Here is a 12,153-nt window from a genome sequence, read left to right as displayed (position 1 = left end):
TCGTGAATGATTTTACTGAAGCCGGCAATTGATTTAGCGGCTATCATGTTATGTAGAACTCTATGAACTATAAATATATCTATACACAGTATATATAAAAGTGAATGTATGTGTGTGTGTATCACCAACCAATCACAAAGCAACTTTCATTTCACCAGAGCTGTTTAAAAGAAGCTGAGCTGTGATTGGTTGCTATGAGCAACAGTTTTCCTTGCAACCAATCACTAAGCAAAGAAGCTGAGCTGTGATTGGTTGCTATGAGCAATAGTTTTCTCACTCCACGACAACACCTCAGCAGACAGTGCCATGATGGGAGAAATCTAGCATCCCCGGGAACATAAGCTCTCAGCCATTTTCTGCCCCTAGAAAGGAGCAGAGAGCACGACAGAAATGAATCCCACCTCCCTGCCCATATCCCCATCACACATCCTTCATCCCGTAGGCACATCGTCCCTCTTAAATGGATACCCGGTATGGAAGTTAGGATATGGGATATTCGGTGTAGTAGTCCGATGGCTCTGGCTGACGGGATGATGTGGGATATTAGGGGTAGTAGTCCGATGGCTCTGGCTGACGGGATGATGTGGGATATTAGGGGTAGTAGTCCTGTGGCTCTGGCTGAAGGGATGATGCTGGATATTAGGGGTAGTAGTCCGATGGCTTTAGCAGATGGGATGATGTGGAATATTAGCGGTAGTAGTCTGGTGGCTCTGACGGGATGATGTGGAATATTAGGGGTAGTAGTCCAGTGGATCTCGCTGATGGGATGATGTGGGATATCAGGGGTAGTAGTCCGGCAGCTGTGACGGGACGATGTAGGATATTAGTGTTAGTAGTCCGGTGGCTCTGGCTGAAGGGATGATGTTGGATATTATGGGTAGTAGTCCGATGGCTTTGGCTGACGAGATGATGTGGAATATTAGGGGTAGTAGTCCGGTGGCGGGGCTATACACTCAGCTTTATATATACAGTACTGTATATAGATATAATCATTATAATTTGTTATAACTAACCGTAGTTAGTTACTATGCTCGGGCAGCGCTGGGCTCTTCAGCTAGTATACAGTTGTGGCCAAAAGTATTGACACCCCTGCAATTCTGTCAGATAATATTCGGTTAACTCCTGAAAATGATTGCAAACACAAATTCTTTGGTATTAGGCTGGAGTCACACACAACGATGAAAAAAAGGGCCGATTTTAACGGTCCGAAATCGCACAAAGGTATCTTAACCTGTGATCCGTTTTTGATGCGATTTTTGTTCATGGATGCGATTTTAATCGCATGTAAGGATCCGTTTCACATCCGTCTGCCGATTTTTTATCTGACCATTCCAAAATTGACAAATAACGTTTTTTAGGCCTGAAACTCATTTCAAAATCATCGCACTCTATATTTATGGCCTCTCCTACAGGTGTGAGGCTGCTACCTTTGAAATACACTCACTGCTTGGATTTGGTTAGCTCTGCTTTGTGCTAAACATGACAGACAGGCTCACTTTTAACTCTGCTGAGCGTGTTCTTTTCTATTGGGTTTTATCCTGACGTTTTGGGGAGCAATACCCTGTGATTGTGGATCCGAGGAGGCGTAGGCTAATGTGGGTCCATCCCCTTATGCTCCGAAGGATATCTAAAGGTCATTTTCACCGTCTCTATACATCTCTGCGTAGCCATCCGGAGAAGTTCTTTCAATATTGTCGGATGAGCCTTGCTACCTTTGATATTTTGCTGGAGATTGTGCGCCCTGGGATCACATTTCAGGACACGAGGATGCGCAAAGCTATTTCTGCAGAGGAGCGTCTACTCCTCACATAACGGTATGTCTCAAACCAATATGTTGATGATGTGTGAAGCTGTATATTTATTTAACACACCTTGAATCTTATTTCGTATTGCCCTATTATCTTAAATGATGTAGAAATCATTTACCCAAAAAATTTGTATGCTTGTGGCTTACGTAACCAAGCCATGGCATTTAATGTAATGTTCATCATGCCTACTTTAGACTTCCTCGACTTTAAATGTTTCTGAAACTGTATCTGTTGTTTGTTGGGCTGTGTACTCAATGTTTTTTTTTTTTCCTTTTTTTTTAGTTCCTTTCAACTGGCCTTTCATACGCTGGTCTGCATTTAGAATTTTTAATTGGGAAATCAACAATCTCCGGCATTGTATGGTCTACATGCTCCGAAATCTGGACCAGACTCCATCATGTGGTAATGCCGGAGCCCAAAATGCCTGACTGGTTGCGTATCTCCCGTGGATTTGAGGACACGTGCCAGTTTCCACAATTTATTGGAGCCCTAGATGGGAAGCACATCCGTGTGCGTAAGCCGCCCAACTCAGGGTCCCAATTCTATAATTATAAACAATATTTTTCAGTAGTATTGTTGGCTTTGGTTGACACTCACTACAGGTTTATAATTGTAGATATTGGGGCCTATGGAAGAACTGGAGACTCCAGAGTCTTCACATCTTCCATTATGGGTCGGCAGCTGCGTAACAATGAGATTGACCTACCACCACCACGTCAACTTCCCAACTCAAATCTGGAACCGGTGCCTTATGTTATTGCAGCAGATGAGGCGTTTCAATTGAGCAGACATGTCATGAGGCCATATCCACGACGAACCCTTGACCACCGGCGGAGAATATTTAACTATCGCCTATCATGTGCTCGGCGACTGGTGGAGTGTGCCTTTGGCATTCTTACGGCCAAATGAAGGGTCCTACAGTCAGCAATTCAGCTGAGTGAAGCTAATGTCAATGAAGTTATTAAAGCCTGTGTTGTCCTACATAACTTCACAAGAATTCAGGACTGCCCCTCATATGATGATGCTCAAGTGGACTCTGCTAATGTGTCTAGGCCTATGACACATGTAAACCCACCCCGTCGTCCAATTTCCGGACTCAAAGTACGTGATGTGTTTACAAATTATTTCATAACACCTCAGTGTGCAACTCCATGGCAAGATGATGCCTTATCTATGTAGTGGTTTGGTAGTGTTGTGTTCTCATAAAGATTGTTTGCTTCACCTTTTTGTTAATATTTTTTAACCAATACTTGTTACTATATCTATCTAAGACATTACAGAACATGTACGTACATGAACAGACACACATTGTGAATATAACCAAGTTTATTACTTGTTTTTTTTTGGGCTTATTGCTGTACCAAATAACCATAGTACTGGCCTATGGCCTAATGTTGTCAGCACATTAGTATTAAACATTACAATCAAAAAATTAAACATCATGTAGAATGCACAAAACCTACCAACAAGGTAAAAAGGAAAACCTACAAGTCATGGTAGGTTGGGGGTGGTGAAGGTGGGGGGCCTGTTTGTACATTTGGCCTTGGTTGCTGGCCCACATCTCTGTCCCCCTGTGCACTGGCAGCTGGCTGTGGCATCTGTTGCATCCTGCCAGGATCATTTTGTTGGTTTTGGTAGGGGTAATTTGGATATTGTTATGGGTAGTCCTGGTAGGGCTGCCCAAATTGCCCATATCCCCCAATATGTCCATGTCTAACATACCCATGTTGGGGCCAACCACCGACATTGGGTAAGTTAAAGTGGCCACATTGGGCATGTGCGCCCTGGCCCATATATTGGACCTGTGGAGCCACATTGGGGATGTGTGCAGGCTGAGGCGGAGGTGTTGGCACCCATGGAGGAGGAGGAGGAGGAACAGGTTTCAAGGATGGTTGACTTGTCACATCAAGTCCAACCAGCCTATCAATCTGATTCTCATCTGACAGCTGCCACCTTTCAAGAAACTGAAAGACACTGCGGGGATTATTGGGTGGTCTGCTGGCATCCAAAACAATTTGGAGAGCCTCTCTCGTACGCAGCCTGTACCCACGGGGAATTGCCCTCAAATACTGTGCGAGACTGCGCCCATAAGCCTCCTCCCCATCATCATGAGCAGCTGTGGACAAGTAGTCCAATACACCTCGGTCAACCTGCATCCTTGTTCCCGAAGCTTCTCCTTCTCTCCTGCGCCTGCCTCATCGTGGTAGGGCAGAAGGCTGTGGCGAGGTCACCAGTGGCATGGTGGGGCTGCTACTGTTGCCCCGGTCATCAGGCTGGCTGGCAAGCTGATTCTGGTGGTGGTGATCTTGGTGGTGGTGGTGTTGCTCTGGGAAGTCCTGCAGATGGGCCGGAGCCTGCAGCAACATCCAACTCAGGATCATTCAGCACCTCAGAGTCGGAATCCGTCTCCCCTTCTGTGAGGTTTGACTCGGTGCTACAATGGTAAAAATAACAAAGTAAATTGTAAAGTAAAGCTTCATCACAGGAGCCAGGAAATGTAGGCGGTCGTAATAGAGGCATTTCCTCTTGGTGGTTCCGGCTGCTCCACTACGGAACCTCAGCTGTCTCTCCCACCTATATGTGTCCCTGCAGCTGCGCCAACGCCTTGTCACATCATTCACTACAATGTTAACAAAAACACAGGATTTAGTTACAACACACATATGGCTATGGTATCAAGGGTTAACCAATGCTTAGGCACACATTTTACAAATGATATGATTTATATTCCTGTTGACTCCACACCAATCCAAAATAAAAAAAAAGGTTGAGGTCTACTACAAAGGACCTTCGAAACAACATAATTGCTGAAAAAATGTAAAAAGTCCTGTAGTATTAATGCAAACATCTATGATGTTTTTCTTACAAAAACACTAGTTATATAGTGGCTAAGATACGGGCCCTAAAAAAAAGAAGATCACTGCATTTGGTGGCAGAACAATTAGCTAAATAATTTAAATTTTTTTAAGGCAAAATCTTCATGCTGCCACCAGTCAGGGAGTTGGAATGTAGATGTTGTAAATATTGGCCAAACAAAAAAGGCGAAGTAATTAATTACTGATATCTGAGCAATGACGACACTTATTGGGCCTTACATTGTGCAGATTAGATTTGGCGATTTGATTATGTGTACACATTCTTTCACTTACTAATTTGGTCACGCTCCTCACGAGGTCTTGCTGCATATCCAGGGAACATCTGGCCACAGATTCTTGTCCTCGCTGCCTCCCTGCATCTGCGGTCAGCATAGTGGGGATCTCTCTGGTCCCATAGTTCTGGCCTCTCCTGGACCAGAACTATCAGCATTTCCACATTGACAGGCATGGACATGAAGGAGGACTCCGTGGAGGCGTTCTTCCTGGTTTTTCAGTGTCATCAAGAAGTTTAAAGCCCATTGCACTGTGGCTAACCTCCCTAGATGTGGACGGAAAAGAAAAATTGACAAGAGATTTCAACGCAAGATTGTGCAGATGTTGGATAAAGAACCTCGACTAACATCCAAACAAGTTCAAGCTGCCCTGCAGTCCGAGGGTACAACAGTGTCAACCCGTACTATCCGTCGGCGTCTGAATGAAAAGGTACTGTATGGTAGGAGACCCAGGAAGACCCCACTTCTTACCCCGAGACATAAAAAAGCCAGGCTGGAGATTGCCAAAACTTACCTGAAAAAGCCTAAAATGTTTTGGAAGGATGTTCTCTGGTCAGATGAGACAAAAGTAGAGCTTTTTGGGCAAAGGCATCAACATAGAGTTTACAGGAGAAAAAAAGAGGCATTCAAAGAAAAGAACACGGTCCCTACAGTCAAACATGGCGGTGGTTCCCTGATGTTTTGGGGTTGCTTTGCCGCCTCTGGCACTGGACTGCTTGACCGTGTGCATGGCATTATGAAGTCAGAAGACTACCAACAAATTTTACAGCATAATGTAGGGCCCAGTGTGAGAAAGCTGGGTCTCCCTCCCTTGGTTTGAGAGAAAGCACTGGAGACTTCTAAGGTGGCCAGCAATGAGTCCAGACCTGAATCCCATAGAACACCTTTGGAAAGATCTAAAAATGGCAGTTTGGAGAAGGCACCCATCAAATATCAGGGACCTGGAGCAGTTTGCCAAAGAAGAATGGTCTAAAATTCCAGCAGAGCATTGTAAGAAACTCATTGATGGTTACCGGAAGCGGTTGGTCGCAGTTATTTTGGCTAAAGGTTGTGCAACCAAGTATTAGACTGAGGGTGGCAATACTTTTGTCTGGCCCATTTTTGGAGTTTTGTGTGAAATGATCAATGTTTTGCTTTTTGCTTCATTCTCTTTTGTTTTTCATTTAAGACAAATTAAATGAAGATAATAATACCAAAGAATTTGTGTTTGCAGTCATTTTCAGGAAGAAACTGAGTATTATCTTTTAGAATTGCAGGGGTGTCAATACTTTTGGCCACAACTGTATGTGTGATCTGGTGATGGGAACTGTTAATGTGTGATTGGTGAGAAGTGGAGTTTTTCCAAGAGAGGGCTGTGGGACTGTGGACAGTTTGAGGGGTGGAGGCGGGGCTGGGGTGGAGCCTGGGCAGAGTCTAAAGGGGGCCCCGAACATTTTGCCAGTATGGGGCCCCAAAATTCCTAGTGGCAGCTCTGCCTGTCTATATATAGTTATTACACGGGGCAGAGCAGCAGTTAACATAGGAACAAGCTCTGCTCCTAAGTCACTTTATATACTGTACATTCTCCGCATACATTTATGTATTGTATTTCCCTATTATTCTAGACTGGCACATGTGCACGCAGTACAGTACTAAAAATATCTCCTAATGTTATCTAATAAATCCTGGAGACACTCAGTAAGCTGCTGTTGATGGATGTTATTCTTACCATGTATTAGTACAATGCTCAAAATATTTGAGGGAACACTTGCACAGGTTGAGGCCACATTCACATGTTTCATGGTCAATAATTTACAGACTGGCTACGTGTCCTTGACTCAAATTCAACAGCCTCCTAGGCATGTAACAGGATCAGTGGTGGATCTTAATAGGGGCGGATGGGGCGGTCGCCCCGGGCCCAAGGTTTTTTGGGGGCCCAGGGCAGGGGCCAATCCGGTCGGCATCTGTGTGAGCCGCCGCCGCCCAGTGGCGTAGGAAGGGGGTTGCGGGGGGGTGCGGGGGGGTGGGCCGCCCCAGGCGGCACGTGTGTGGGGGCGGCGCAGCACGGCAGGAGCAGAAATTCCTCCTCTCTGTGCTGTGGGACTCGGGAGAGAAGCGTGGAGGCGGCCAGCCGAGGCACAGTGAGGAGAGAAGAGGACTGAGCATTAGCAGGAGATTTTGGCAGCGGCTAGCGCAGGTGGGTCACAGGTCACTCACCATTTGGGAGGAGGATGCTCTCTGCCTCTCCCCAGCCTCCCTCCATGCTCAGTCAGCTGCTGAGCTCTCCCTGCGGGCGGCTTCCTTCCTCAGTGTCACACAGAGTCACTCACACTCACACACACAGCAGCCAGGCAGTCGCAGGCAGCCTGTGTAAGGCTGTGTGCACACACTGCGGATTTTGCTGCGGTTCCGCAGCGGTTTTTGACATGTCAATTCTTTCTGCGGATTCTTCTGCGGTTTGCCATCTCCTCTATTGAGGAGATGAAAAACCGCAGGGCAAAACCGCAGAGCAATCCGCAGGTAAAACCGCAGGTATTTTGACCTGCGGTTTCACCTGCGGATTTTACAAAATCCGTGCGGATGAATCCGCACCTAATCCGTAGCGTGTGCACACAGCCTAAGTGTAACTTATATGTTAACACAAAAAAAATGGAGTGAAAGTCCAAAATATTTTAGAAACGTAAGAAATTTATTTGAGGAACAACCCCGTTATCCCGTGCTAAAGTGCTTACCCATCATGTGCTCCAGGACAAGTGCAGCGCCGCTACCAGCGCAAGTGCAGCGTGGCGGTGCTGCACTTGTCCTGGAGGCTGGAGCACATGATGGGTAAGCACTTTAGCATGGGATAACCGGGTTGTTCCTCAGGGTGCGCACCTGGGTTCTTCCCTACACTTTGTGTCCCGGTTTTATGGCCCATCATTACAAGAAGCACTTGGCTCCTTTTCACTTAATATTATATGGACAGGACAATTAGCAGCTGATATTACCCGATTCCTTCATTGTAGATGTTGTTTATAATTGTCAGTACGATTTTTATGTATAATAAATTTCTTACGTTTCTAAAATATTTTGGACTTTCACTCCATTTTTTTGTGTTAACATGTTATGTGGGAGTGTCCATTATCGATCCCCTTTGAGTCATAATTTTACAAATGGTGACTCGCCTGGGGTACATTGCGAATTGTTCCATTTGGTATTGTTATATATATATATATATATATATATATATATAAGTGTAACTTATACTGCGGCCAGGGGCAGAGGAGGCGGAGCTGAGCCTGCAATTTACTGTCTGTGCTGCCTGGGAGCACTGTCGCAGGCAGTGTGTCAGAAATGAATGTCTGTCTGTGACTGTGTGATTAATCATTAACATCCCTAACCAGTAGCCGGCCAGGCCGGTACCCCCTCCCAAGCGCGGCCATTTTATTCCTTTCCAGACCCCGCATCCAAGCAGGCCATTCACCGCCCGGGGGGGCGCCAAATTCGGGAACAGCCGATTTAATATTATTTATATTGTTTGACCATACAATACAATTTCTTGTGAGAAAAAAGTAATTTTTCTTTGTTTTTATGGTCTAATAAATGTTACAATTTGTATACCTAAAAATCAGCATATGCAGTGTTTTTGTGAGAAGAGCCACAAAATTTTGACAGAAAATGTTTTCCTGGGAAGTGGGGTACAGGGGCCCAGGTTTTATGAACAGCCCCGGGCCCATAGTCCACTTAATCTGCCACTGAACAGGATGCTATGTTCAGTACAGGAGACCAGCGGCCGGTCTGGGCATTTAGTTCAGTATTTGTGACTAGAGTTGAGCAAATATGTTCGGAATCGGTCACTGAATAGGAATTTGCCATATTCATGCCATATTGCTAGCCAATTCGTGCCAAATTTATGTTTGATGATCAGTTCTGATCATATTCGTTCATTTCTACTCCCATTGACTACAATGACGTTCGGCTGTGTTTGGCGAATATTGTTTTTGTCATAATCGGAACCGAATTTTGAAAATTTTGCTCATCTCTACTTGTGACACACAGATGTGTGACTCTGCCCTTACCCCAAGTGAATTAAACTTAGTGATTATCAATCTGTCCAGTTAAGAAGCAGAAGCGATTGTGACTCTATGTCACTTGGTTGGTGTTGATGAAAGCGACAACAGGTGCACTGAAAAGGAACAGTAAGTATCAAGTGTGTAATGATTGATTAGTAAGTGACCCCTTGCTCACTGACTTATTTATTGAAGGGCCTTCACTCCTCTTGTAGCTGCTGGTAGTGAGAGTTATGCAGGGAGACTTGCTCATCCTGCCCTTCTGGTCCATACAGTACAATAAAGATCTGGAGAGCAAAGGAAAGTGATTAGGAAGAATGCCATCCCCTTGTATTCCTGCTAAAAACAGAGCCCCAAGCTTCACCGCTTTTTCCTCGCTGCTCCTCCTATACTCATCCTGGCAGCAGTGTGTTCCCGTTCCCTATTCTTTACATTTGGTATCAGGGAATGGCATAAATAACAGTTACCTAATTTATTATTAGCTGATCCTTTTCTAGCAATACGTGGAGATACACAAGTGCTTCTCACTAAATTAGAATATCATGAAAAATTTAATTTATTTTAGTTCAGTACAAAAAGTGAAACTCCTATAGTTATATAGAGTCATTACAAAGAGAGTGATCTACTTCAAATGTTTATTTCTTTTAATGGTTATGATTATGGCTTACAGACAATGAAAACCCAAAAGTCATTATCTCAGTAAATTAGAATACTTAACAAAAAACACCTGTAAAGGCTTCCTAAGTGTTTATAAAGCTCACTTAGTCTGTTTCAGTAGGCTCCACAATCATGGGGAAGACTGCTGACTTGACAGAAGTCCAGATAGCAGTCAGTGACAAACTCCACAGGGAGGGTAAGCCACAAAAGGCCATTGCTAAAGAAGCTAGGAAGGAGAAGTACGGCTGATTAGGGCGCTCAGACCAAGAAAGACACTTGTTTTAGATGGAAAAGAAACTTCTTTACTTGGTCATTATGACCTCACAAAGCTTTTCGGCGGTGAATCCGTCCTTCATCAGGTGATCAGCCGTACTTCTCCTTCCTTGCATTTTATACCCTTCTGGGTGAGCGGCTTGGTGCAGCATGGACCCAGCAGACTTTCAACCATCCTGCAAGACCTGAAAGACGAAGGACCTGTGGTGACATCAGCATCACGTGGCGCTCCATGTGACTGGCTAACCTCTGAACCCGGAAGCCGGGACGGCGAATGGTGCACAATATAACCGCAGGCTCTGCAAGCGTGGTTTTGCCGGCAGCATAACCACGACAGGTTAGTGTACTTTGTTCTTAACGTCCGCCACTTGACCACCGGGTTTCACACCAGGAGCGCCCCCTCCTCTCTTCTATTTTGTTTCTATTGCTAAAGAAGCTGGCTGTTCACAGTGCTGTGTCTAAGCATATTAATGGAAAGTTGAGTGGAAGGAAAAAATGTGGTAGAAAAAGGTGCACAAGCAACCAGGATAACTGCAGCCTTGAAAGGATTGTTTAGAAAAGGCCATTCAAAAATTTGTTGGAGATTTACAAGGAGTGGACTGCTGCTGGAGTAATTGCTTCAAGAGCCTCCACACACAGACCTATCCAGGACATGGGCTACAAGTGTCACATTCCTTGTGTCAAGCCACTCTTAACCAATAGACAACGCCAGAAGCGTCTTACCTGGGCTAAGGAGAAAAAGAACTGAACTGTTGCTCAGTGGTTCAAGGTTTTGTTTTCAGATGAAAGTAAATTTTGAATTTCATTTGGAAATCAAGGTCCCAGAGTCTGGAGGAAGAGTGGAGAGGCACAATCCAAGCTGCTTGAGGTCTAGTGTGAAGTTTCCACAATCAGTGATGGTTTGAGCCGTGTCATCTGCTGGTGTAGGTCCACTGTGTTTTATTAAGGCCAAAGTCAGCGCAGCCATCTCCCAGGAAATTTTAGAGCACTTCATGATTCCCTCTGCCGACAAGCTTTTTAGAGATGGAAATTTCATTCTCCAGCAGGACTTGGCACCTGTCCACACTGCCAAAAGTACCAATACCTGGTTTACAAACAACAGTATCACTGTGCTTCATTGGCCAGCAAACTCGCCTGACCTTAACCCCATAGAGAATCTATGGGGTATTGTCAAGAGGAAGATGAGAGACACTAGACCCAGCAATGCAAATGAGCTGAAGGCTGCTATCAAAGCATCCTGGGCTTCCATAACACCTCAGCAGTGTCACAGGCTGATCATCTCCATGCCACACCGCATTGATTCAGTAATTGATTCAACAGGAGCCACGACCAAGTATTGAGTGCATTTAGTGAACATAATGACTTTTGGATTTTCATTGGCTGTAAGCCATAATCATCAACATTAACAGAAATAAATAGATGACTCTGTAATGACTCTATATAATGAGTTTCAATTTTTGTAATGAAGAACTGAAATAAATTAACTCTTTGATGATATTGTAATTTAGTGAGAATCACTTGTATAAATCCAAACATAAATATAGGGGAATAGCTGTAATCGGTGCAGATGCGGCATATCTGGACCCTGGAGTTTGAGGGAATCCAATAAGCCCCATGTGGATATACAGTATATCAGAATTGACTGTGACTGAAATATCCCTTCTTATACATCAGTTGGTATCTGCAGCAGGTGCATGGATTTCTGCAAATTCAGGTAGTCACAGATATTTCTGCAAAATATCTTTCCACGAGAAAATACTTATAGCTGGAGAAACGTGATATAGGCTTTCATTGGACCCAAACCCTCTGATCCATGGATCACTATCATGTATGGTACTTTTACATAATGTCAAGTTACATGACAGCAACATTGTATCATTCAGCTGTCACCCCTTTCTAGACTTGATGAAGACATATCCAAATAATGTCCACTACAAAAGAATCATGGCCTGAAATAAATGTTTATGGATTTTTTTTTTCATATTTCTCAGATTAAATTATCTGAAATTTAGATAAAGTATAAAGAGTTAAAGTGTATATAATGAGACTGTAAAGGGAGTTAGTGGACAAATTTTGGGCTGCCAACAGAATTGAGACGGATCAGTATGGTACAGTAAGCTGGTGGTTTATTTCAACGCATTTCGAAGTATATAGTTACTTCTTCAGGAAAAAACACTTTTATCGTGGTAAAGCATAGATAATGTCATGGATTAAGAATGATGTAAAAAAAAATGAAGAA

General features: G+C 44.2%; 1 long non-coding RNA gene across 2 annotated transcripts in view; it reads right to left on the bottom strand.

Annotated features, from left to right (window-relative positions):
- Positions 1-3,116: 3,116 nt before the first annotated feature.
- Positions 3,117-12,153, bottom strand: part of LOC141097646 (uncharacterized) — a 34,589-nt gene continuing 25,552 nt past the window's right edge. For both annotated transcript variants that reach the window (XR_012234019.1, XR_012234018.1), the window contains exons 3-4: positions 4,958-5,222; positions 3,117-4,428 (exon numbers count right to left, since the gene is read on the bottom strand). This is a non-coding gene — a long non-coding RNA (uncharacterized lncRNA). The remainder of the gene's footprint in view (positions 4,429-4,957; positions 5,223-12,153) is intronic.

Source organism: Dendrobates tinctorius, unplaced genomic scaffold (genome assembly GCF_039654945.1).
Source record: "Dendrobates tinctorius isolate UK_male_01 unplaced genomic scaffold, ASM3965494v1 ptg000086l, whole genome shotgun sequence".
In the NCBI taxonomy this organism is placed as follows: domain Eukaryota; kingdom Metazoa; phylum Chordata; class Amphibia; order Anura; family Dendrobatidae; genus Dendrobates; species Dendrobates tinctorius.
The sequence above is the reverse complement of the archived record's forward strand: the minus strand, read 5'-3'. Positions and strand labels throughout refer to the sequence as shown.